Below are 20,395 nucleotides of genomic sequence, written 5' to 3' on the forward strand. Positions count from 1 at the left end.
TTTTTATGTGCACTGCCAAAGCTAGCACTCATGTAGGAATGATTCTTCCTGTGACCATATATGGAACTTTCTTTGAGACAGGGTCTCAAAAATATATGATGTATATTTCATCATATATATAATATAATCATTTACACACAAAATACTGTTCTAAATACAGAGAATACCCTGATATCACCTTGGGTATTTTTGTTTCTTTCTGTGTGTGTGTGTTTTATTTGTTTGGTTGGTTATTTCTTTTTTTTTTTTTTTTTTTTTTTTTTTTTTTTGAGACCGAGTCTTGCTCTGTCGTCCAGGCTGGAGTGCAGTGGCCAGATCTCAGCTCACTGCAAGCTCCGCCTCCCGGGTTCACGCCATTCTCCTGCCTCAGCCTCCCGAGCAGCTGGGACTACAGGGGCCCGCCACCTCGCCCGGCTAGTTTTTTTTTTTTTTTTGTATTTTTTAGTAGAGACGGAGTTTCACCGGGTTAGCCAGGATGGTCTCGATCTCCTGACCTCGTGATCCGCCCGCCTCGGCCTCCCAAAGTGCTGGGATTACAGGCTTGAGCCACCGCGCCCGGCCTGTTTGGTTGGTTATTTCTGAGACAAGGTCTGGCTCTATCGACCAGGCTGGAGTGCAGTTGTGCGATCTCAGCTCACTGCAACCTCCGCCTCCCACCTAAACCTGCTGCATTCGTGTCTACAGGTGTGCAGCACCACACCTGGCTCACTTTTGTATTTTTTGTACATGTGGGGTTACACCGTGTTGCCGGGGCTGGCCTCTAACTCCTGAGCTCATGTGATCCTCCCATCTCGGCCCCTAAAGTGCTGGGATTAAAGGAGTGAGCCATTGCACCCCAGCTGTACTTGTGTATTTGTGTTCAAATTTTATTGAGGAGTTTTTACCGCCTAGCCTGTGGTCTATCCTGGAGAATGTTTGTGTGTGAGACAATGTATATTCTTCAACATTGTAGATTCCATTTTGGACGCTCCCATCGGGACTGTGTGTCCCTGTGCTGGAACTCCAGTGAACACTTGGTTCAAAATCCACTGCTGTTCTCTAGAGATCTGTAGGGTCCAGCCCTACTGGACCTGTGGGTTTTTCTCTTCGTGTGCAGAGACAAGAAATTGTAGAAATAAAGACACAAGACAAAGAGAAAAAAAGACAGCTGGGCCCGGGGGACCACTACCACCAAGGCGCGGAGACCGGTAGTGGCCCTGAATGCCTGGCCGCACTGTTATTTATTGTATACAAGGCAAGAGGGAAGGGTAAGGAGTGTGAGTCACCTCTAATGATAGGTAAGATGACGTGAGTCACGTGTCCACCGGACGGGGGCCCTTCCCTATTTGGTAGCTTAGATGGAGAGAGAGAGGGAACAGGTTACGTCATTATTTCTTCTATGTATTTCTCGGAGAGTTCAAAGACTTTAGTACTCTCACTAATTCTGCTACTGCTATCTAGAAGGCCGAGCCAGGTGTGCAGGGTGGAGCATGAAAGTGGACCAGGAGCATGACTGCTGAAGCACAGCATCACAGGGAGACGTTTAGGCCTCCGGATGACTGCAGGTGGGCTTGACTGATGTCACGGCTTCCACAAGAGGTGGTGGAGCAGAGTCTTCTCTAACTCCCGTGGGGAAAGGGAGACTCGCTTTCCTGGTCTGCTAAGGGGCGCCTTCCCAGGCACTGGCGCTACGGCTAGACCAAGGTCTGCTAAGTAAATGGCGCCTTCCCACTGGCGTTACCACTAGACCAGGGAGCCCTCTAGTGGCATAACAGAGGGCTCCCACTCTTGCGGTCACTTCTCACCGTGTCCCTTCAGCTCTTATCTCTGTATGGCCTGGTTTTTCCTAGGTTATAATTGTAGAACACAGATTATTATAATATTGGAATAAAGAGTCATGCTACAAACTAATGATTAATAATATTCATACAAAATCATACCTGTAATCTATTTCTAGTATAACTATTCTTATTGTATATATTTTCTTTATTATACTGGAATGGCTTGTGCCAAGTTTCTTTATTATACTGGAATGACTTGTGCCTTCGGTCTCCTGCCCAAGTCACCCACAGAAATCCTGCCGATTTCTCTTGGTTAAATATGATGTATTTCTAGTAGGCTTTTTTTTTTTTTCTTTCTTTTTTTTGAGACAGAGTCTGGCTCTGTCGCCCAGGCTGGAGTGCAGTGGCGCAATCTCCACTCACTGCAAGCTCCGCCTCCCGGGTTCATGCCATTCTTCTGCCTCAGCCTCCCGAGTAGCTGGGACTACAGGCGCCCGCCACCGCGCCCAGCTAGTTTTTTGAATTTTTTAGTAGACACGGGGTTTCACTGTGTTAGCCAGGATGGTCTCAATCTCCTGACCTCGTGATCCGCCCACCTCAGCCTCCCAGAGTGCTGGGATTACAGGCGTGAGCCACCGCGCCCAGCGGCATTGCTTCTTCTTTCCAGAGACAAAACTCAGGAGGATTGTCCTGTGATGAACAAGGCTAACCTGCTGATTCTTTGAAGCAAGGAACTGAAGATGGTCCTTCTAGGAGTTTATATTCTGGATTCTAGGAAACATGCAAACAGGACCAATACATGCATCTTTATTTTTGTGTCCATTTTGACCTGGTCGAGAGAATTCCAACAAAAAATCCACGGTGTTGGAGCAAGAAGATCTCAGGCTGTGACTATCTGGAGGTAAGAAGTGCTTACTGTTGTCTTAAAGAAAAGAAAGTGCTTTCTTTCCGAGGGTTACGGTTTGAGAAAAGCGCGTTGAAGTTGATGCTGATCTTGGTAACACATTTGCAGAGAGAGCATGCTTATGATCAGACGTGGATGATGGTGGGGTTTGGTGTGGTTTGGTTTTTTATCTAAGACAGGGTGTCTCTGTTGCCCAGGCTGGAGTGCGGTGGCCCTTCCAACCTAGATCTCTTGGGCTCAAGTGATCCTCTTTTTGAAATAGAGTCTCGCTCGCTCTGTCACCCTGACTGGAGTGCAGTGGCAGGAACTTGGCTCACTGCAATCTCTGTCTCCTGGGTTCAAGCAATTCTCCGGCCTCAGCCTCCCAAGCAGGGTTACAGGCATATGCTACCACGCCCGGCTCATTTTTGCATTTTTAAAATTGATTTATTTGTTTGTTTTTGAGACAGAGTCTCACTCTGTCGCCCAGGCTATAGTGCAGTGGTGTGATCTCAGCTCACTGCAAGCTCTACCTCCCATGTCAGCCTCCTGAATAGCTGTCTCCAGGCATGCACCCCCACACCTGGCTAACTTTTGTATTTTTTGTACAGATGAGGTTTCACCACGTTGCCCAGGCTGGTCTCGAACCCCTGAGCTCAAGTGGTCCTCCTGCCTGGGCCTCCTAAACTGCTGTGATTAATGGTATCAGCCAGCGTGCCCCACCCTTACTTGTTTGTTTCTGCTCTAATTTTATTGAGGAGCTTTTACGTCCTAGCCTGTGGTCTATCCTGGAGGATGTTTGTGTGTATAACAATGTACATTCTTCAACATTGTAGATTCCATTTTGGATGCTCCCATTGGAACTGTGTGTCCCTGGGCTGGAACTCGAGTGAACACTTGGCTCAAAATCCATTGCTGTTCCCTAGGAATCCTGCCCAATTCTCTTGGTTAAATATAAGGTATGTCTAGTCGGCATTGATTTTTCTTTCTGGAGACAAAACTCAGGAGGATTGCTCCTCGATGAACAAGGCTAACCTGCTGATTCTTTGAAGGAAGGAACTGGAGATGGTCCTTTTAGGGTTTATATTCTGGATTCCAGAAAACATGCAAACAGGGCCAATAAATGCATCTTTATTCTTCTGTCCATTTTAACCTGGTCAAGGAAGATTCCAACAAAATATCCACGGTGCTGGAGCAAGAAGATCCCATGCTGTGACCCTCTGGAGGGAAGCGCTTTCTGTTGTCTGAAAGAAAAGAACGTGCATCCCTTTAGAGGGTTACTCTTTGAGAAGAGCAACGTTTAATTTGATGTTGATCTGGGTAATACGTTTGCAGAACATGCTTATCATCAGACTTTGCTGATAGTGGTATTGTGTTTTTTTGTGTTTTGTTTTTCCTAAGACAGGGTGTCTGTTGCCCAGGCTAGAGTGCAGTGGCACTTCCAACTTAGATCTCTCGTGTTCATAGGGTCCTCTTGTTTGGGGCAGAGTCTTGCTCTGTGACTCAGGCTGGAGTGCAATGGCAGGAACTCCGCTCACTGCAACCTCTGCCTCCCGGGTTGAAGCAGTTCTCCTTTTCTTTATTATTCATTTATTATTTTTATTTTTGAGACGGAGTCTCGCTGTTGCCCAGGGTGGAGTGCAGTCATGTGATCTTGGCTCTCTACAGCCTCCGCCTCTCAGGTTCAAGCAATTCTCCTGCCTCAGCCTCCCGAGTAGCTGAAATTACAAGAACACACCACCATGCTTGGCTACTTCTTTTCTTTTTTTTTTTTCTTTTTCTTTTTCTTCTTCTTTTTTTTTTTTTTCATGACGGAATCTCGCTCAGTCGCCCAGGCTGAAATGCAGTGGCGCGATCTTGGCTCACTGCAAGTTCCGCCTCCCCGGTTCACGCCATTCTCCTGCCTCAGTCTCCCGAGTAGCTGGGACTACAGGCGTGTGCCACCACACCCGGCTATATTTTTAGTAGAAATGGGGTTTCACCATGTTAGCCAGGATGGTCTTGATCTCTTGACCTCGTGATCCGCCCACCTCGGCCTCCCAAAGTGCCGGGATTACAGGCGTGAGCCACTGTGCCCAGCCAGAATTTTTTTTTTTTAGTAGAGACAGGGTTTCACCATGTTGGCCAGGCTGGTCTCAAACTCCTGACCTCATGTGAGCTGCCCACCTTGGCCTCCCAAAGTGCTGGGATTACAGGCATGAGCCATGACGTCTGGCCTAGTTTTTGTATTTTTAGAAGAGACAGCATTTCACTATGTTGGCCAGGCTGGTTTCAGCTCCTGACCTCAGGTGATCCGCCCCCTCGGCCTCCCAAAGTGCTGGGATTACAGGCGCTCACCACCATGCCCGGCTAATTTTTTGTACCAATTTTGTTTTAATGCATGCTGTTCTGTGTAGGAATTATTCTTCCTGTAAGCATACAACATATGGAGCTTTCCTTTTCTGACACAGGGGCTCAAACGTATGTAATATACATTTTATTATATTGTCTGATATTGATAATATGATTACCAGCACGAGCCACCGGGCTGTCCTCTTCAACATCTTAGATTCCATTTCGGACACCCCCATCAGGACCGTGTGTCCCTGTCCTGGAACTCAAGTGAACACTTGGCTCAAAATCCATTGCTGTTCCCTAGAAATCCAGCTCAGTTCTCTTGTTTAAATATAAGGCATGTGTAGTAGACATTGCTTTTTCTCTTTGGCGACAAAACTCAGGAGGATTGACCCTTGATGAACAAGGCTAACATGCTGAGCGTTTGAAGCAAGGAACTGGAGATGGTCGTTTTAGGGGTTTATATTCTGGATTCCAGAAAACAGGCAAACAGGGCCAATAAATTCATTTTTACTTTTCTGTCCATTTTAACCTGGTCAACAAAAATCCGAGAGTGCTGGAGCAAGAAGATCTCATGCTGTGACCCTTCAAAGGGAAGTACTTTCTGTTGTCTAAAAGAAAAGAACGCACTTCCCTTTGGAGTGTTACCGTTTGAGAAAAGCAACGTTGAAGTTGATGCTGATCTTGGTAATAACTTTGCAGAGCATGCTTATCATCAGACATGGACGACGGTGTAGTTCTGTTTTGGTTTTGGGGTTTTTTTTTTTCTTTTTTGTTTTGTTTTGCTTTTGAGATGGAGTCTCGCTCTGTCGCCCAGGCTGGATGCAGTAGCGCAATCTTGGCTCACTGCAAGCTCCGCCTCCCAGGTTCACACCATTCTCCTGCCTCAGCCCGGCTAATTTTTTGTTGTTTTAGTAGAGACAGAGTTTCACTGTGTCAGCCAGGATGGTCTCGATCTCCTGACCTTGTGATCCGCCCGCCTCGGCCTCCCAGAGTGCTGGGATTACAGGCGTGAGCCACCGCGCCCGGCCGAGACAGTGTCTCTGTTGCCCAGCCTGAAGTGTGGCGGCACTTCCAACCTAGGTCTCCTCGGTCAAATGGTCCTCTTTTTAGGGATAGAGTCTTGCTCTATGACCCAGGCTGGAGTGCAGTGGTGCGATCTTGGCTCACTGCAACCTCCACCTCCCAGTTGCAAGCGATTCTCCTGCCTCACATTCCCGAATAGCTGGGATTATAGGCGTTTGACACCATGGCTGACTAATATTTGCATTTTTTAAAATTCATTTATTTATTTTTGAGATGGAGTCTCACTGTTGCTCAGCCTAGAGGGCAGTGGCAGGATCTCGGCTCCCTCCAACCTTTGCCTCTCAGCCACCGCCCCGGGCCAGTTGGTTATTTTTGAGACAAGGTCTGGCTCCATCACCCAGTCTGGGGTGTAATGGGGCGATATCAGCTCACTGCAACCTCCACCTCCCATCTGAGCCTACTGAATTAGTGGCTACCGGCATGAACCACCACACCTGGCTCACTTTTGTATTTTTTTGTACACGTAGGGTTTCACGATGTTGCCGGGGCTGGTCTTGAACTCCTGAGCTCAGGTGATCCTCCCGTCGCTGCCTCCTAAAGTGCTAGAATTAGAGGTAAGAGCCACCGCGCCCCACCTGTCCTTGTGTATCTCTGTTCAAATGTTACTGAGGAGCATTTACAGTGTAACCTGTGGTCTATCCTGGAGAATGTTTGTGTATGAGACAATATATATTCTTCAACATCTTAGATTCCATTTTGGACGCTCCCATCTGGACTGTGTGTCCCTGTGCTGGAACTCAAGTCAACACTTGGCTCTCCGTCCATTGCTGTTCTCTAGAAATCCTGCCCGATTCTCTTGGTTAAATATGAGGTATGTGTAGTCAGCATTGCTTTTTCTTTCTGGAGACAAAGCTCATGAGGATTCCTTCTTGATAAACAAGGCTGACCTGCTGATTCTTTGAAGCAAGGAACTGGAGATGGTCCTTTTAGGGTTTTATATTCTGGATTCCAGAAAACAGGCAAATGGGGCCAATAAATGCATCTTTATTTTTGTGTCCATTTTAACCTGGTCAAGGAAAATTACAACAAAATATCCATGGTGCTGGAGCAAGAAGGTCTCAGGCTGTGACCCTCTAGAGGGAAGCGATTTCTGTGATCTGAAAGAAAAGAAAATGGTTCCCTTTAGAGTGTTACTGTTTGAGAAAAGCAGCGCTGATCTTGGTAATACATTTGCAGAGAATGCTTATAATCAGACGTGGATGATGTTGGGGTATTGTGGGTTTTTTTTTTTTTTTTTTTTTTCGTAGACAGGGTGTCTGTTGCCCAGACTGGAGTGTGGTGGCACTTCCAACCTAGTTCTCTTGGGTTCAGGTGGCCCTCTATTTTGGGACAGAGTCTTGCTCTGTGGCCCTGGCTGGAATGCAGTGTCAGGAACTCTGCTCACTGCAACCTCTGCCTCCTGGGTTCAAGAGATTCTCTTGCTTCAGCCTCCTGAGCAGCTGGGATTACAGGCATGTGCCACCACACCTGGTTAATTTTTATATTTTTATTATTTATTTATTTATTTATTTATTTATTTATTTTTGAGACAGAGTCTCACTCCGTCGCCCAGGCTGAAGTGCAGTGGTGCAATCTTGGCTCACCGCAACCTCTACCCCCAACCTCAGTCTCCTGAATAGCTGTCTCCAGGCATGCACCACCATACCTGGCTAACTTCTGTATTTGTTTTACAGACATGGTTTCACCATGTTGCCCGGGCTCATGTTGAACTCCTGAGCTCAAGTGACCCTCCTGTCTCAGCCTTCTAAAGTGCTGGGATTAGTGGTGTGAGCCACCGTGCCCCACCTGTACTTGTGTATTTCTGCTCAAATTCTATTGAGGAGCTTTTACAGCATAGCCTGTGGTCTCTCCGGGAGAACGTTTTTGCTTACGACAATGTGTATTCTTCATCGTAGATTCCATTTTGGATGCCCCCATCGGAACTGTGTGTCCCTGTCCTGGAACTCAAGTGAACACTTGGCTCAAAATCCGTGGCTGTTCTCTAGAAATTCAGCCCAATTCTCGTGGTGAAATATAAGGTACGTCTAGTAGACATTGCTTTTTCTCTTTGGGAACAAAACTCAGGAGGATTGCCCCTTGATGAACAAGGCTAACCTGCTGCTTCTTTGAAGGAAGGAACTGGAGATGGTCCTTTTAGGGGTTTATATTCTAGATTCCAGAAAACAGGCAAACAGGACAAATACATGCATCTTTATTTTTGTGTCGATTTTAACCTGGTCAAGGAAAATTCCAACAAGAAATCCACAGCGCCGGAGCAAGAAGATCTCAGGCTGTGACCCTCTACAGGGAGGCACTTTCTGTGGTCAGAAAAAGAAAGTGCACCCTTTTAGAGGATTACTGTTTGAGAAAAGGAACGTCAAAGCTGATGCTGATCTTGGTAATACATTTGCAGAGCAGGCTTACCATCAGACTTGGATGATGGTGGGCTTCTGGGGTGTTTGTTTGTTTGTTTGTTTTTTGAGACACAGTCTTGCTCTGTGACCCAGGCTGGAATGCAGTGGCATGATCTTGGCTCAATGCAACCTCTGTCTCCCAGGCTCAAGCAGTTCTCCTGCCTCAGCCTCCTGAGTAGCTGGGATTACAGGCCTGTGCCACCATGCCCAGCTAATTATTTGTATTTTTAGCAGAGACGGGTTTCACCATGTTGGCCAGGCTGGTCTCGAACTCCTGACCTCAGGTAATCTGCCCACCTCATCCTCCCAAAGTGCTGAGATGACAAGCGTGAGCCACCGCGCCGAGCCTGTTTTTTTCTCTATGACTCGGTGTCTGCTGCCCAGGCTGGAGTGTGGTGGCTCTTTTAACAGATCTCTTGGGCTCAAGCGGTCCTTTTTTTTGGTTCAGTCTCACTTTGTGACCCAGGCTGGAGGGCAGTGGCAGAAACTCTGCTCACTGCAACCTCTGCCTCCTAGGTTCAAGCCATTCTCCTGACTCAGCCTCCTGAGCAGCTGGGATTACAGGCATGAGCCACCACACCCAGCTAATTTTTGTTTATTTAATTAATTATTTATTTATTTATTATTGTTGAGACAGTCTTGCTCTATCTCCCAGGCTAGAGTGCAGTGCTACGATCTCCACTTACTGCAACCTCCTCTTCCTGGGTTCAACCAATTCTCCTGCCTCAGCCTCCTGAGAAGCTAGGATTACAGGCATGCGCCACCATGCCTGGCTAATTTAGATTCCATTTTGGATGCTTCCGTCGGGACTGTGTCCCTGTACTGGAACACAAGTGAACACTTGGCTCAAAATCCATTGTTGTTCTCTAGACATCCAGCCCAGTTCTCTTGGTAAAGATAAGGTATGTGTAGTAGGCATTGCTTTTTCTCTTTAGAGACAAAACTCGGGAGGATTGCCCCTTGATGAACAAGGCTAACCTGCTGATTCTTTGAAGGAAGGAACTGGAGATGGTCCTTTTAGTGGTTTATGTTCTGGATTCCAGAAAACATGCAAACAGGGCTAATAAATGCATCTTTATTTTTGTGTCCATTTTGACCTGGTTAAGGAAAATTTCCACAAGAAATGCAGAGTACTGGAGCAAGAAGATTTCATGCTGTGACCCTACAAAGGGAAGCCCTTTCTGTTGTCTAAACGAAAAGAAAGTGCTTCTCTTTGCTGGGTTACGGTTTGAGAAAAGCAACGTTGAAGTCGATGCTGATCTTGGTAATACATTTGCAGCTCATGCTTATCACACTTGAACGATGGTGGGGTTCCGTTTTGGTTTTGCCTTTTTATTCTAAGGCAGGGTCTGTGTTGCCCGTGCTGGAGTGCGACGGCATATCCAACCTAGGTCTCTTGGATTTAAATGGTCCTTTTTGGGGGGCAGAGGCTCTCTCTGTCACCGAGGCTGAAGTGCAGTGACGCCATCTTGGCTCACTACAACCTCCGCCTCCTGGGTTCAAGCGATTCTCCTGCTTCAGCTTCCCAAGTAGCTGAGATTTACAGGTGCCCATCACCACACCTGGATAATATTTGTTTTTTTGTTTGTTCGTTTTGTTTTTTAATTAATTAATTTATTATTATTATTATTTTTTTTTTTTTGAGACGGAGTCTTGCTCTGTCGCCCAGGCTGGAGTGCAGTGGCACGATCTCCACTCACTGCAAGCTCCGTCTCCCGGGTTCACACCATTCTCCTGCCTCAGCCTCCCAAGTAGCTGGGACTACAGGCGCCCGCCACCTCGCCCGGCTAGTTTTTTGTATTTTTTGGTAGAGACGGGGTTTCACCATGTTAGCCAGGACGGTCTCGATCTCCCGACCTCGTGATCCGCCCGCCTCGGCCTCCCAAAGTGGTGGGATTACAGGTGTGAGCCATGGCACCCGGCCCTTTTTTTTTTTTTTTTTTTTTTTTGAGATGGGGTCTCACTCTGTCACCCAGGCTGAATCTCAGCTCACTGCAACCTCCCTCCCGGATTCAGACGATTCTCTTGCCTTAGCCTCCCAAGTAGCTGGGATTACAGGCGCCCATCACTGCGCCTGGCTAATTTTTTGTATTTTTTGTACAGATGGGATTTTGCCATGGTGGCCAGGCTGGTCTCAAACTCCTGACTTCATGATCCACCGGCTTTGGCCTCCCAAAGTGCTGGGATTACAGGTGTGAGCCACCTTGCCTGGCCTTCTGTATTTCCGTTCAAATTTTATTGAGAAGTGTTTACGTCCTCGCCTGTGGTCTACCCTGGAGGATGTTTGTGTGTGAGACAATGTATATTCTTCAACTTCTTAGATTCCATTTTGGTTGCTTCCATAGAGACTGCGTGTCCCTGTGCTGGAACTCCGGTGAACACCTGGCTCAGTATCCATCGCTCTTCTCTAGAAATCCAGCCCAATTCTCTTGGTTAAATATAAGGTATGTATGTCTACAAGGCATTGCTTTTTCTCTTTGGGAACAAAACTTGGGGGGATTGTCCCTTGATGAACAAGGCTAACATGCGGAGCCTTTGAAGCAAAGAACTGGAGATGGTCCTTTTAGGGGTTTATGTTCTGGATTCCAGAAAACATGCAAATGGGGCCAATACATGCATCTTTATTTCTGTGTCCATTTTAACCTGGTCAAGGAAAATTCCAACAAAAAATCCACGGTGCTGGAGCAAGAAGATCTCAGGCTGTGACCGTCTCGAGGAAAGAAGCACTTTCTGTTGTCTAAAGAAAAGGAAGTGTTTCCTTCCCGAGGGTTACGGTTTGAGAAAAGCAACGTTGAAGCTGATGCTGATCTTGGTAACACATTTGCAGAGCATGCTTATTGTCAGACGTGGATGACGGTGGGGTTTTATGTCTGCTTTGTTTTTTATCTAGGACAGGGTGTCTGTTCCCCAGGCTGGAGTGCGGTGGCCCTTCCAGCCTAGATCTCTTGGGTTCAAGTGGTCCTCTTTTTGGGACAGAGTCTCGCTCTGTGGCCCTGGCTGGAGTGCAGTGGCAGGAACTCAGCTCACTGCAGTCTCTGCCTCCTGGATTCAAGCAGTTCTCCTGCCTCAGCCTCCCGAGCAGCTGGGGTTACAGGCATGTGCCACCACGCCCAGCTCATTTTTGCATTTTTATTATTGATTGATTGATTGATTTTTGAGACAGAGTCTGGCTCTGTCACCCAGGCTGTAGGGCAGTGGTGCGATCTCGACTCACTACAACCTCCACCTCCCACCTCAGCCTCCTGAATAGCTGTCTCCAGGCATGCACCATCACACCTGGCTAACTTTTGTATTTTTTGTACAGATGAGGTTTCACCATGTTGCCTGGGCTGGTCTCGGACTGCTGAGCTCAATTGATCCTCCCGCCTCGTCCTCCTAAGCTGCTGAGATGAATGGTGCGAGCCACCGTGCCCCAGCCTTACTTGTGTGTTTCTGCTCACATTTTATTGAGGAACTTTTACATCCTAGCCTGTGGTCTATCCTGGAGGATGTTTGTGTGTGTGACAAGGTATATTCTTCAACCTCTTAGGGTCCATTTTGAATGCTCCCATCGGGACTATGTGTCCCTGTCCTGGAACTCAAGTGAACACTTGGCTCAATGTCCATTTCTGGTCTCATGAATTCCAGGCCAATTATCTTGGTTAAAAATAAGTTATGTGGGCTGGGCGCAGGGGCTCACGCCTATAATCCCAGCACTTTGGGAGGCCGAGGTGGTCAGACCACTTGAAGTCAGGAGTTCAAGACCAGATTAACCTGCATGGTGAAACCATGTCTCTACTAAAAATACAAAAATTAGACCGGGCGTGTGGCTTACAGCTGTAATCCCAGCACTTTGGGAGACCACGGTGGGAGGATCACAAAGTCAGGAGTTCGAGACAATCCTGACCAACACGGTGAAATCCATCTCTACTAAATATACAAAAATTAGCCAAGCGTGGTGGCCTGCACCAGTAATCTCAGCTACTTGGGAGGCTGAGGCAGGAGAATTGCTTGAACCCAGGAAGCGGAGGCTGCAGTTAGTTGAGATCACGCCACTGCACTCCAGCCTGGGTGACAGAGCGAGACTTCATCTCAAAAAATAAAAAGGTATGTCTAGTAGTCACTGCTTTTTCTCTTTGGAAACAAAACTCAGGAGGATTGCCCCATGATGAACAAAGCTAACCTGCTGAGCCTTTGAAGCAAAGAACTGGAGATGGTCCTTTCAGAGGGTTATGTTCTGGATTCCGGAAAACACGCAAACAGGGCCAATAAATGCATCTTTATTTTTGTGTCCATTTTAACCTGGTGTAGGGAAATTTCATCAAAAAATCCGGATTGCTGGAGCAAGAAGATCTCATGCTGTGACTCTCTGGAGAGAAGCGGTTTCTGTTGTCTGAAAGAAAACAAATCGCTTCTGTCTAGAGTGTTTCGGTTTGAGAAAAGCGACGTTGAAGTTGGTGCTGATCTTGGTAATGCATTTGCAGAGCATGCTTATCAGACTTGGATGATGGTGGGCTTCTGATTTTGGTGGTTGTTGTTTCTCTAAGATAAGGTCTCTGTTGCCCAGGCTGGAGTGGGGGGGCACTTCCAACCTTGGTCTCTTGGGCTCAAATGGTCCTCTCTTTTGAAATAGAATCTTGCTCTGTGACCCAGGCTGGAGTGCAGTGGTGCAATCTTGGCTCACTGCAACCACTGCCTCTCAGGTTCAAGCAATTCTCCTGCTTCAGTCTCCTGAGTAGCTGGAATTACGGGAGCCCAATACCGCACCTGGCTACTTTTTGTATTTTTTTTTTAGTAGAGATGGAATTTCACCATGTTGGCTAGACTGGTCTCAAACCCCTGACCTCAAGTGCGCCACTCGCCTCAGCCTTCCAAAGTGCTGAGAATACAGGCGTGAGCCACCACGGGGCCATCACCACCTTTTACTTTATGGAAATTATCTGGCACTGGGATAGAACCTCACGTGGGGTCAGGTGGAGTTGAAGGGACCTCAGTGTCCCCTGCAGATGGGATGTGCACGGCTCAGCAGGAGCACGGGGGTGGAGTGCGTGGGGCTTCAGTGTTTATTGGGGAAATGAAGCTGAAATCTTGGGTGCATGACCAGGAGGTAAATGCATGAGACGGGGGTCTCACTATGCTGTCCAGGCTAAAGTGGGCTTAGATCCTCCTGCCTCTGCCCCTCCCCAGTCCTTGGTAGATGGGACTACATGTGAATATTAACCCATGCACAGACAAGAAGAAAGTAAGGAATGTTATTTGGTTCACGCCCGGCCCCCTGTTAAACACGTATTTTAGATAAACGATGTATTTGAGATGTACTTGAACAACAAATGATTTGCTGGTTAGTTGTGGGCATCTTTTTTTTTTCCTAATTTTAAATATGGGACTAGTCCAGATACGGTGGCTCAAGCCTGTCATTCCAGCGCTTTGGGAGGCCAAGACAGGAGGATCACCTGAGGTTAGTTGTTCGAGACCAGCCTGACCAACACGGTGAAAGCTCGTCTGTACTAAAAATAAAAAAATTAGCGAGACGTGGTCTTGATGCACGCCCGTAATCCCAGCTACTCGGGTGGATGAGGCAGGAGAATTGCTTGAGGCTGGGAGGCTGAACTTTCAGTGAGCTGAGATCGAGCCTCTGCACTGCAGCCTGGGCAACAGAGTGAGACTCAGTCTCAAAAAAAGTAAAAACTCAGCCGGGTGTGGTGGCACACACTTGTAATCCCAGCACTTTGGGAGGCCGAGACGGGAGGATCACCTGAGGTCATGTTCAAGACCAACAGGGTCAAAATGGCAAAACCTCGTCTCTACTAAAACTGTAAAAATCAGCGGGTGCGGTGGTGCACATCTGTAATTCCAGCTACTCGGAGGCCGAGGCAGGAGAATCGCTTGAACCCAGGAGGAGGAGATTTCAGTGAGCTGAAATCACGCCACTGCATTCCAGCCTGAGCCACAGAGCAAGATTGCATCTGAAAAATAAAATAAATAATAAAATGGAATCAAATAGATAAAAATAAATAGATAAATACGAGACCATCATGAATTTGGATGTCACCTTTGTGCAGGGGCCAGGGTAACTCTGTCCTCTGTCATTCCAATTTTCTTTTTTTTTTTTTTTTTTTGAAAAGGAGTTTCACTCGGCCGGGCGCGGTGGCTCAAGCCTGTAATCCCAGCACTTTGGGAGGCCGAGGCGGGTGGATCACGAGGTCAGGAGATCGAGACTATCCTGGCTAACATGGTGAAACCCCGTCTCTACTAAAAATACAAAAAACTAGCCGGGCGTGGTGGCGGGCGCCTGTAGTCTCAGCTACTTGGGAGGCTGAGGCGGGAGAATGGCGTGAACCCGGGAGGCGGAGCTTGCAGTGAGCCGAGATCACGCCACTGCACTCCAGCCTGGGAGACACAGTGAGACTCCGTCTCAAAAAAAAAAAGAAAAAAAAAAAAGAAAAGGAGTTTCACTCTTGTTGCCCAGGCTGGAGTGCAATGGCACGATCTTGGCTCACCACAACCTCCGCCTCCCAGGTTCAAGCGATTCTCCTGCCTTAGCCTCCCTAGTAGCTGGGATTACAGGCACGTGCCACTACGCCCAGATAATTTTGTATTTTCAGTAGAGACAGGGTTTCACCATGTTGGTCAGGCTGGTCTCGAACTCCCGACTTCAGGTGATCCGCCCGCCTTGGCCTCCCAAAGTGCTGGGATTACAGGCGTGAGCCACCGCGCCCGGCCCCAGTTTTTTTTATGTGCCCTGCCAAAGCAAACACTTATGTGCAGGAATGATTGTTCCTGAGGGCATACAATGTATGGAACTTTGAGACAGGGTCTCAGAAATATATGATGTATATTTTATCATATATTCTTTATATACAATATATACACACAAAATACTGTTCTAAATACAGAGAATACTCTGATATCACCTTGGGTATTTTTTTGTTTCTTTGTGTGTGTGTGTGTGTGTGTGTTTTATTTGTTTGGTTGGTTATTTTTGAGACAAGGTCTGGCTCTATCGCCTGGCTGGAGTGTAGTGGTGCGATCTCGGCTCACTGCAACCTCCACCTCCCACCTAAGCCCTGCTGAATTAGTGTCTCCAGGCATGCACCACCACACCTGGCTCACTTTTGTATTTTTTATACACACGGGGTTACACCATGTTGCCGGGGCTGGTCTCGAACTCCTGAGCTCAGGTGATTCTCCCGTCTTGGCCTCCTAAATGCTAGGATTAGAGGTGTGAGCCACCGTGCCTCACCGGTACTTGTGTATTTAGGTTCAAATTTTGACGGGTTTTTATGACCACGCCTGTGGTCTATCCTGGAGAATGTTTGTGTGTGACAATGTATAGTCTTGAACATTGTAAACTTGATTTTGGGTGCTCCCCTCGGGACTGTGGGTCCCTGTCCTGGAACTCAAGTGAACACTTGGGTCAAAATCCATTGCTGTTCTCTAGAAATCCAGCTCAATTCTCTCGGTTAAACATAAGGTATGTGTCGTAGGCATTGCTTTTTCTTCCAGAGACAAAACTCAGGAGGATCGTCCTTTGATGAGCAAGGCTAACCTGCTGAGCCTTTGAAGCAAAGAACTGGAGATGGTCCTTTTTGGGGTTTATGTTCTGGATTCCAGAAAACAGGCAAACAGGGGCAATACATGCATCTTTATTTTTGTGTCCATTTTAACCTGGTCAAGGAAAATTCCAACAAAAATTCCACGGTGCTGGAGCAAGAAGATCTCAGGCTGTGACCGTCTCGAGGAAAGAAGCACTTTCTGTTGTCTAAAGAAAAGGAAGTGTTTCCTTCCCGAGGGTTACGGTTTGAGAAAAGCAACGTTGAAGTTGACGCTGATCTTGGTAACACATTTGCAGAGCATGCTTATCGTCAGACGTGGATGACGGTGGGGTTTTATGTTTGCTTTGTTTTTTATCTAGGACGGGATGTCTGTTCCCCAGGCTGGAGTGCGGTGGCCCTTCCAGCCTAGATCTCTTGGGTTCAAGTGGTCCTCTTTTTGGGACAGAGTCTCGCTCTGTGGCCCTGGCTGGAGTGCAGTGGCAGGAACTGGGCTCACTGCAATCTCTGCCTCCTGGATTCAAGCAATTCTCCTGCCTCAGCCTCCCGAGCAGCTGGGGTTACAGGCATGTGCCACCACGCCCAGCTCATTTTTGCATTTTTATTATTGATTTTTGAGATAGGGTCTGGCTCTGTCACCCAGGCTGTAGGGCAGTGGTGCGATCTTGACTCACTGCAACCTCCACCTCCCACCTCAGCCTCCTGAATAGCTGTCTCCAGGCATGCACCATCACACCTGACTAACTTTTGTATTTTTTGTACAGATGAGGTTTCACCATGTTGCCTGGGCTGGTCTCGGACCGCTGAGCTCAATTGATCCTCCCGCCTCGGCCTCCTGAACTGCTGAAATGAATGGTATGAGCCACCGTGCCCCAGCCTTACTCGTGTGTTTCTGCTCACATTTTATTGAGGAACTTTTACATCCTAGCCTGTGGTCTATCCTGGAGGATGTTTGTGTGTGTGACAAGGTATAGTCTTCAACCTCTTAGATTCCATTTTGGATGCCTCCATGGGGACTGTATGCCTCTGTCCTGGAACTCAAGTGAACACTTGGCTCAGAATCCATTTGCTGTTCTCTAGACATCCAGCCTAATTCTCTTGGGCAATTATAATATATCTAGTAGGCATTGCTTTTTCTTTTTTTTTTTTTGAGACGGAGTCTCGCTCTGTCGCCCAGGCTGGAGTGCAGTGGCGCGATCTTGGCTCACTGCAAGCTCCGCCTCCCGGGTTCACGCCATTCTCCTGCCTCAACCTCCCCAGTAGCTGGGACCACAGGCACCCGCCACCGTGCCTGGCTAGTTTTTTGTATTTTTAGTAGAGACGGGGTTTCACTGTGTTAGCCAGGATGGTCTCGATCTCCTGACCTCGTGATCCGCCTGCCTCGGCCTCCCAAAGTGCTGGGATTACAGGTGTGAGCCACCGCGCCCGGCTGCTTTTTCCTTCTGGAGACAAAACTCAAGAGAATTGCCCCTTGATGAACAGGACTAACCTGCTGATTGTTTGAAGCAAGGAACTGGAGACGGTCCTTTTAGGGATTTATGCTCTGGATTCCAGAAAACACACAAACAGGGCCAATAAATGCATCTTTATTTCTGTGTCCATTTTGACCTGGTTAAGGAAGATTCCAACAGAAAATCCACAGTGCTGGAGCAAGAAGATCTCAGGCTGTGACCGTCTACAGGGAAGCACTTTCTATGGTCAGGAAAAGAAAGTGCATCCTTTTAGAGTGTTACTATTTGAGAAAAGCAACATTGAAGCGGATGTTGATCTTGGTAATACATTTGCAGAGCATGCTTACCATCAGACTTGCATGATGGTGGGCTTCTGTTTTTGCTTTGTTTTTTTTTTTTTCCAAGACAGGGTCTCTGTTGCCCAGGCTGGAGTGCGGTGGCAGTTCCAACCTAGATCCCTTAGGCTCGAGCAGTCTCTTTCTCTCTCTCTCTCTCTCTCTCTCTCTCTCTCTCTCTCTCTCTCTCTCTCTCTCTCAGCCCAGGCTGGAGTGCAGTGGGGCAATCTTGGCTCGCTGCAGCCTCCACCTCCTGGGTTCAAGCGATTCTCCTGCCTCGGCCTCCCGAGTAGCTGGGATTACAGGTGCGGACCATCATGCCCGGCTAATTTTTGTATTTTTAGCAGAGACAGGGTTTCACCATGTTGGCCAGGCTGGTCTCAACTCCTGTCCTCAAGCGATCCACCTCCCTTTCCTCCCAAAGTGCTGGGATTACAGGTGTGAGCCACCGTGCCTGGCCTCAAGTGGTCCTTTTGACTCAGCTCCCAAGTTTTGGGACTACATGGGGCGTGCCACCACACTTGGCTAAGTTTTTGATTTTTGATAGAAAGGGGGTCTGTCTTGCCCAGGATGGTCTCAACTCCTGAGCTCACAGGATCCTAAAGGTGTGACCCACCTTGTCCTGATGACCCATTTCAAACATAGCTGACATGGCCAGGCATTGTGGGCACACAGTCCCAGCTACTGCAGAGGCTGGGGTGGGAGGTTCCTTTGATTTCCAGGCTATACCATGCACTGATCACACCTTTGATCCCGAGTAGCTGGGATTACAGGCGGCCACCACCACACAGGCTAATTTTTTTTTGTTTTTGTTTTTGGAGACAGAATTTCCCTCTTGTTGCCCAGATTGGACTGCAATGGCGCGATCTCGGATCACTGCAACCTCCACCTCCCTGGTTCAAGCGACTCTCCTGCCTCAGCCTCCCGAGCAGCTGGGATTACAGACCGGCATTACCACGCCCGGCTAATTTTTTTTTTTTTTTTTTGAGACGGAGTCTCGCTCTGTCACCCAGGCTGGAGTGCAGTGGCTGGATCTCAGCTCACTGCAAGCTCCGCCTCCCGGGTTCACGCCATTCTCCTGCCTCAGCCTCCCCAGTAGCTGGGACTACAGGCGCCCGCCACCTCGCCCGGCTAGTTTTTTTTGTATTTTTTAGTAGAGACGGGGTTTCACCGTGTCAGCCAGGATGGTCTCAATCTCCTGACCTCGTGATCCGCCCGCCCAAAGTGCTGGGATTACAGGCTTGAGCCACCGCGCCCGGCCACGCCCGGCTAATTTTTTGTATTTTTAGTAGAGATGGGGCTTCTCCATGTTGGTCAGGCTGGTCTCAAACTCCCAACCTTAGGTGATCCACCCACCTCGGCCTTCCAAAGTGCTGGGATTACAGGTGTGAGCCATTGCACCCAGCTCATTTCATTTATTTTTATGTGTGCTGCCGAAGCAAGCACTTATGTGTAGGAATTGCTCTTCTTGTGAGCATATGTTGGCCAGCCTGGACCACATCGCAATATCCCATCTCTTTAAAAACACAGATTACATGGCACCTGGCACCCGGTTCCAGAGACTTCATTTGGGGTTGGTCATTTGAAACTCTACCCTCCCATCAATTTAGTGTAATCAATCCAAATCATGTTTCCTTCATTAAGAGACTGAGAAAGCCTCCACGTCTATCCAGTCTATTTTGTAATCCCCCACGGATGTCAATATTAATAAAATTTCTTTTTTTTCCTGTTCATTTGTGTCTTTAGTTTTTCTTCCCCGACAACTTGCCATCATTTCTCAGAATAGACCTGCTTTCTCTGCAGGAAAGGTGTAGCTGATTCAACCCTCACCCACTCATACCAACCCCAGTCAGTTCTTTTGACTGCAGCTGCCCTGTTTATCCTATCTTCTGTGGGTAACGATTCCAAGGTACCATTCCACCGGGCAAAACCTCGCATCTAAATGCCAGCTGCTTGGTAAGATGTGAAATGTTTGCTGTGACTAATATAAGAAACAAACTGTTGTAGACAAGATGAATCTCAGTGACAGTGAGAAATGTCACATGGGACAAAACCACAGATACTTCCACAAAAACCTTGAGGACCCTAAAAGGGGCTCCCTAGTAACAGGTGGGACGCACAGCCGCTCTTGTTGTTGCCATAGTGAGCGATGCCTGTTTGTCCAGCCCTCAGCACCTTTTCCTCCGTGGTAGTTAAGCCTGCACTGCTTCACAGAACCTCCCTTGACTTGGGTTGAGGTAGAGTCGAAGGGGACCTCAGTGTCCCTTGCAGATGGGATGTGCACTGCTTAGCAAGAGCATGGAGGTGGAGTGCATGGCCTTTGAGTTTTTCTTGGGTAAATGAAGCTGAAATGTAGGGTGCATGACCACGTCATCAACGCACACTTGATTTAATTTTTATATTTTATTTTTATTTATTTATTTTGAGATGGAGCCTCGCTCTGTGGCCCAGGCTGGAGTACATTGGCCTGATATCAGCTCACTGCAACCTCCGCCTCCCGGGTTCAAGCAATTATTGTGCCTCAGCCTCCCAAGTAGCTGGGATTACAGGCGTGCACCAGCATGCCTGCCCAATTTTTGTATTTTTAGTAGAGACAGGGTTTCACCATGTTGGCCAGGCTG

General features: G+C 47.8%; 1 long non-coding RNA gene across 8 annotated transcripts; it reads left to right on the top strand.

The window, feature by feature from the left end:
- Nucleotides 1-1,440: 1,440 nt before the first annotated feature.
- LOC123570272 (uncharacterized) lies at nucleotides 1,441-18,997 on the top strand. 8 transcript variants are annotated; one of them, XR_010583139.1, is made up of 10 exons: nucleotides 1,441-1,544; nucleotides 2,428-2,661; nucleotides 3,480-3,602; nucleotides 6,531-6,617; nucleotides 6,752-6,874; nucleotides 7,959-8,081; nucleotides 10,802-10,900; nucleotides 11,761-11,964; nucleotides 16,753-16,843; nucleotides 18,600-18,997. It is a non-coding gene; the product is annotated as an uncharacterized lncRNA (long non-coding RNA). The 8 variants fall into 8 exon arrangements; XR_012427961.1 differs by lacking the exon at nucleotides 1,441-1,544 and having other exon boundaries at nucleotides 1,648-2,661; nucleotides 10,778-10,900; XR_010583141.1 differs by lacking the exon at nucleotides 1,441-1,544 and having other exon boundaries at nucleotides 1,656-2,661; nucleotides 18,596-18,997.
- The last annotated feature ends 1,398 nt before the right edge of the window (nucleotides 18,998-20,395 follow it).

The sequence above is a fragment of the Macaca fascicularis genome, chromosome 19, assembly GCF_037993035.2.
Source record: "Macaca fascicularis isolate 582-1 chromosome 19, T2T-MFA8v1.1".
NCBI lineage: Eukaryota > Metazoa > Chordata > Mammalia > Primates > Cercopithecidae > Macaca > Macaca fascicularis.